The following is a 7,161-nucleotide window of genomic DNA, read 5'->3' on the forward strand; positions in this document are numbered from 1 at the left end:
ATTTTTATTTTGACCAATCAAAATGTTAAACATGGCATTATATTACATCTCTACCATACTCAACTAAAGAGAATCTCTCAACACAAAGAAGATATCACTTTCTAAATAAAGTGTTTGTCCTCTTAGCTTTATCCTACTTAAATAATTCATATGGTGTTGTGTTTCCAAGGAAGTCTTTAAGTAGCATCTAAGAAAGTACGTCTTAAGTAACCTTTGAGTTTAGGAAGGATCTATTTAATGTGTTGACTATAAAGAGAAATGATAACTCCATAGTAAACACAGTATCTCTTTTAAAAAAAAAAGTGAAGTAATGACTCATATCAGTGTGTTTGGTTACAGTGGGTCCATCTGATGCTCCTTCACATGTACTAATAATGCTTATAGAGGCAATGATTTATTTATTGCACCACATAATCTCATTGGTGTTCATGTCATTAGGTTCTTCGTGTTTCCATGTTGTTTACCATCATTGGTGTCACATAAGTATCCTCTAATTCTAAAGCATTGTTTGGACATCAATAATGGTGACTCTTAATGAAAATTCAAGGAATTGGCAAAACTAAATGGACATAGATTCTAGCATACTAGAGCAGATTATCTTTTGAGACACTAGAAAAAGTGTGGATGCAAAAAGAGAATTGTAAGAAGACTAAAAGAAACACATTCTTTACTCAAATATAATAATAGAGGAAATTGAGGGAAGCAAAGAGAAATTCAAGGACATAGAGACCATTGGTGGGAAATAGACCCATTTCATTCTATTCAAAGAACCATGAGAATCATAACCACAGTTTAGTGATATGTTAAAGAACATTTATGAATACAAATATTCCATATGCATTTCATCACAACAAAAACATGAAAGAAATGCACATTATGTACAATATGATCAACTAGATGTACAATATTTTTGGGTGTCTTTCTATGTACAGTATTTTGGTGAGAAATAGATCCATTTCGTTCCATTCAAAGAACCATGAGTAGCATAAATGCAGTTCAATGATATGTTAGAGCACATTTATGAGTAGAACAATGCCATATACATTTCATTACAACAAAAACATGAAGACAAGTGCACATTATGTACAATATAATCAACTAGATATACAATATTTTTTCCGTCAATATTTTTGTGTCTTTCTGAAAATTATTGTGTGAAAAAATTAGAATATGCTTGCTTCTTGATGTCAACGTTGATTTCAAAGAAAGTTTCATGTGAGCAAGCATAGTGAGCAAAATAAAATAGTGAGAAAAGCATACACCTTATCATAAACATAAACAAGCAGATATATGGTTTGTTGAAATCCTCGTTTCCAGTTGATTTGTCTGCAAATCAAGATCATGAAGCTAATGAAACATTTTCCTGATAATACTTTTATGAATACATTTTCACCAAATAAGGAACGAAACCCATGAACCATAGCTCATGATTACCTACAATATGGATTTGCATATATTTCTTTGAAGGCTTGTTCACATTCTCACATGGGTTCACTGATCTCACTCTTCCAAGAGGTATAGCCACATGCAATATCCAATCCAATAAATCAAAAGATCAATTACAAAGCTCTGAGTATTGTAGGAATTTTTGTTTAACTAAAATACTCAAGAAATACAAGCTTCATAAAAAATATTTTTTGTAAGCATGTACAAGATTTCTTTTGGAAACCTAGGAAAGGACTACTGTGTAATACACCCAATAAAAAGGAAATATCAAAATAAAATTTAATTCACAAACATTAGTATGAAATTAATGTGATACACATATGCATTACCTTCTAGTATTTGCATGCATTCCTTCCTTGAGAATATGTGAAGGAGAGTGGACAATCACTACAGAAGGATACCTTTTCTATTGATATGAATAGTAGCCTTGCGAAAAGGTCACTGCTGGTTAATAAGTATCAAGCTAAAATTTTCAAGAGCTTCTATATTGGACAAACACTGACGCTCATCTTAAACATTTCGTTCACTCCACCTTGAACTACTATTTTTGTCCCTAAGCTCAGATGTCTCCATACTATTTTAGACATGCAACCCCCAAGCTTCACTAAACACAATGAAAAAGCAGATGAATTCTATGAGCAATTTATATTGGAAATCATTTACTCACTTTGCATATAATGAAATATAAATTTTTAGTTATATTGAAAGATTATGCACACATAAATGTTTATATACTCATTGTGAGCCCAAAAATGCTAAATTAGGACATCAACATTTAAGCTCCATCTATGCAAGCACTGTAAGAATGCATCGACCTTAGTTATACACAACATGAACAAAGCCACAACCTAGTGAAGATCATTATCTCATAACCATACATTCTAAATGTCTATAACTTCAAAGCACAATAAAAAATGATAATTTCTACATCAAGTAACATTAAAAATACTGGTAGATGAAAAAACACAAAATATTCAAATTTTAAATAAAATCATATATATTAATGTGCATATATATGAATCCAAACCATTTATACACAAATATGCAAAAGTTATAATTTATATATTAATAAGAGTGCATGTAACCAAAATATCACCTAGTGTAATACATTTCTGAACAAAAAATACATCAACAAAGAGGCTCTAGATGGCCTCTAGTGTGAAAAAAAAAATCAAGCTACAAAAAAAAACTACATTGGATCTTCATCATCAATATCACGCTTTAAACATTAAAATAAGATAGAAAAAACTTCACATGTCAAATCAAGATTTTGTTTGAGTGATGGGTACACTTTTATTAGTGTCGTGATAGAGTAGTTTATCATAACATACATTTGAAGTGCTAAAACATTATGTATAAAGACCGACCATAGATACAAAATTCAACAACATCAGCATGTGGGACACACAAAGATGATGATCCTCTTACATTTTTGAGGAGCCATTTAGCAAAAACGTTAGTGGAGCTAAATCTAAGCTAGTAAATAAGAGGAAAGCTCTAACTCGTAGTCTAATGGACAATATATTCAAACAAGGGTTGCGAGAGGAAGATGATCATTAACCTTACCATTAAATTATTTCTTTATCTCAACTTCCTTTCATTTAATGATGAAAAATCACCTTTTTCCTTAGATGTGTCGAGCTGTAGCTGAATGGGCTCCAATAAAGTAATTTCCCCTAAGTGCATGGAAGTTTAGAATGACATTGTTGGTTGGTTAAGGCAAAGGATTTGGATAATCTACTAGCATCTATTAAATCATCATGGGTTAGTATTGTTGATGGATGGATGGATCCAAGATGCCATCGACTCATCAAGTTCATGGCTTCATCAATGAATGGATCACTCTTCCTGAATGTGGTGGATTGTTGCGCATTATATGAGTGCAATGTTCATTAAAGTAACTAAAGAAGTAGGTGTTAATTCCTATGTGCAAAGTCACAAATAATGCACATGTTTGTAATGTTTCTAACATGGTTTTTGAAACTAAATATCCACAAAGATTTTGGACACTTTACATTACTCATTCTTTGAATTTATAACTTAAATCTATTTCTTTGAATGTGACATGGATGGGAAATTTAATTGATGATGCACACCATATCTGTAATTTTGTACAAAATCGTACTAATGCCCATCTAGAAAAAGTAGGTAGATCTTTCACTATTGTAGATTCCATATACTTAGTTTGCCTCCTCATTCTTCATGGTTAAGAGGTTGATGAAATCAAGGCCACTGTTGGATCCATATTTATTTCAAAGATATGGTTTTTTTGGAGAAGGTCAGATCAAAATGCTTCAAAAAAGGAAACAATGTTGGATGATGGTTGGTGGGAGAGGTAAATATTACACTTAAGATCATGGACATTATCATTTATTTGTTGTAGTTTGCAAACCAACACATATTAGGAGATGTTTATGAGGGATATGAAGTGAGTTAAGAATATGAATACTCTCACATTATTTATCTTGTAGGTGTGCTCTTAAAACCAATTGATCCATAGATGAGAAGTCAATAAGCATCAATGGTTGGACTCTGGGATGGACTACAGAGAGATATGTTTGATTCTTCAAGAACAAGGATCTTTGCAAAATATTCAAAATCATACACATAGAAGAAACTATTCCTAATTCATAAATGATTGCAATATATGTGCTCATCCCAAGACATAAAACATGAAACAATGTAACTAAATCATTTAAAAGAAACGCCCAAAGTAAATGGTATGTAAACTTTTGGGGTTTAGGAAAAGGTGTAACTAAAAGGTTACTAATTGAAACATGACCTTGGGAAAAATTTGAAATGATTAGTTATTCATAAAGTAGATATGTGACAAACCTAATATTAAATTCAGAGGGAAAAAAGGGTTTTTCCTATTAGAACCATTTTCATATTGACAATCATAATTGTTCAACTATTCTAGGATCCATTACTATGCATACTCACAATTTCCTATTCTTTGAGATATTTCCACGTTATTTTTCAATCATCTACATGATAATGGAGAAAAGGTTTCCTCACATTGCCTTTGAAGCATTCTCTAGAAAAGGCTAGAATTTTTGTTGGGTTATACAACATTATTGGCATAATAGTTTAATCATGGTCTCCTAGAACCTGACATCCCATCTTCTGCAACTCAACACAAAAAAAATTATTATTTTCTCGAATGATTGCAAGCTTTTGAGCTCCTATGACAGAGACACATTATCCATCACTGGTGAGATAAACATATTATACATTCTTTCTCTTCAATGAATAGAATAAAATACTATAAGAAGATATTACAACAAGCAAAAGTGATGCTATATATGGAGAAAGAATTATGATCCTCTAACCTTGATTTGAACCATCTTCTCCAATAATTACTTTCAGAGAATATATGACCTACTACACAGAAGGTGGAGACATAGTTGTTGCATAGAGGTGTCCAGGACTGACAACCTTTAAGTATTTAATGAGGTCCTGAACAACCAATGATCCAATTTAAGAAAAATATATACAACGATAGAATTTATACAATCATCTTTTAGATTTAAAAAAACACTAAAGACAAGCCCAAGGGCATTAAGTTATATATTATAAAAATATACTCTTCTGGTTGAACTCAAAACAACACCTACAAGTGTGATCTCAAAATTACAAGTAAGTCGATCATATAGTTAAAGAAACATCTGAAATTAAAAGCATTTTAACCAACGTTGGATCCAGCAATGTAACCTCCACATGATCCAAATGGTTTTGTGAAGGTTCCCATCATTATATCAATATTAGAGGTATCCACTCCTAGAATCTCACAGAGCCCCCTCCATGTTTTTCTAGCATCTCCATTATTATGCACGTCATCCAAGTATATATGAACCTAATCAACAACAAAATGATAATAAGAGGTCAGTTGCAGAAAAATTTGATAGCTTTGTAATGTATAGAGAAAACTAATAGTAGCAACCTAATCAGGGGAAAAAGGGAAAAAAATATTAGGAAACCAATATAAATTGGTAACAAACCGCCATAAGGCAGTACACTAGTTAATCAAACCTTGTACTTCTTACAGATAGTTACAATTTTTGGAAGTTTGATAATTCTCCCTCCATACTATAAATCCCTTCCACAACGATTTTTGTTTTCTCCCACAGTCTATGAGTCCAAGGCTAACCTTCTGCTATTGCTTCTAAAAGCACTTCCTCCAAGTGTGAAGGTGCTGAAAGCCATAAAAATCAAATAAGCTTTCACTGATTTCAAATGTTCATATGCATAAATACAAGAAATGAATGCCGCAAAGTGTCGACAACCACATTTTTTAAGTGAGCAGAAACAAACTGAAAAGGAATAAGGTATTGATTGTTGTGTTTAAAAAAAAATAATTCTTGATCCAGATGCTTGAGTGCTAACAACTATTGAAGAATCATTTAAGGACTCACTTGTTAGGAGTCCAACCTGAGAAGATGTTGAATTAGCTACAAATGCACTAAGCTATATTTTATAGAACATTTCGAAAATCAAGATATGTCATAACTAATCACTTGATAAAGTACCAGTGAAATTACCAAGTCAACATCATAATATCCATCAATCTATATTTTATCTCATAAAATCACCTTCCCAATCAATGCTAGAAGAGTGGTTAAGTTTGTCACAAAACCCATTCCATAAACCATAGTAGCATGCTTCCTAACAAAGATGGCAACTAAATCTTCAAGCTCTTTATGCAAAACAATAGTGCCTATTTCATAACTAAGCAAAATAAAGAAACAAATTCCTTTGGTAAGAAGCAAAAACCTAATTAATCGTCAAAAGAGAAAAGCATGTCCATTGGAAAGGGTGAATTTTCCACAATTCTTTAGTCATATCATGTTTATATTTTAATACACAAACCAAAATAATCATGTATGCAAGTGAGTAACATACCAACATCAACACGACTACTGCATGTCCCCAGAGAGAACTTTTTAAGTGACTTAATCACAAGCAGAGTGCAATACTCATCTCCTAAAGCAAATCCAAGATAGTTGTAGGAACTAAGATTTAAGCACCTATGTGTCTTTCCATGTGATTTGATGCCCTTGGTGATGGTATATGGATATGCCTCTGGTGCTTGATTTGTTTGCCTTGCTTATCATGATGTTGGTCATGACAATGTATTTGTGTATGTGAGATTTAACTAAGCAATTTTCCCTCAAGGCTACACATTACCCAAATTAGAAATCACCCAAGTTGTCAAATAGTCTCTTCAATTAAATCAATGTTGGTTTATTGCGTCATATCAAGCTACTACCACATGTTTTGGGTAAACAGTGGTTTGAGTAATGCCATAAATTCAATGCCAGACAATTGTTCATCAATTAATATATTGTGAAGGAGGAGATCAATGATGAAGTGAAGTGCTATGAATGTACGTTAAAAATTATACTGCATTTATTAACTTAACATAATAAAGTTATCTAGTTGTTAGCCATTAGATATAGGGTTCTTACATTTCTTGGATAATCCTCGGTCTTGGAAATACAAGCAGTGAACCAAGTCAACTAGTCTTGATCAAATAGAGCCACTCATTTATCCTTTTCAGAAATAAGCCTTGAACTTAACATGACAGAGAACATAATATTTTAATTAATTCCACGAATGTTTCCATGTTTATGAGTTGTATAGTCCATAGTCACATCATCTACAGATCAACATTAGAACAAGCTTTCACATTGAAGAAGGAATAATCCAAGCTAG

The 7,161-nt window shown here is 32.2% G+C and overlaps 1 pseudogene; it reads right to left on the minus strand.

Annotated features, from left to right (window-relative positions):
* Positions 1-609: 609 nt before the first annotated feature.
* LOC149250050 (long chain base biosynthesis protein 2b-like) lies at positions 610-6,702 on the minus strand (annotated as a pseudogene).
* Between the last annotated feature and the right edge of the window lie 459 nt (positions 6,703-7,161).

Source organism: Pinus tabuliformis, chromosome 7 (genome assembly GCF_031772625.1).
Source record: "Pinus tabuliformis cultivar Carrire ecotype Pingquan chromosome 7, CPIR1, whole genome shotgun sequence".
Lineage (NCBI taxonomy): Eukaryota > Viridiplantae > Streptophyta > Pinopsida > Pinales > Pinaceae > Pinus > Pinus tabuliformis.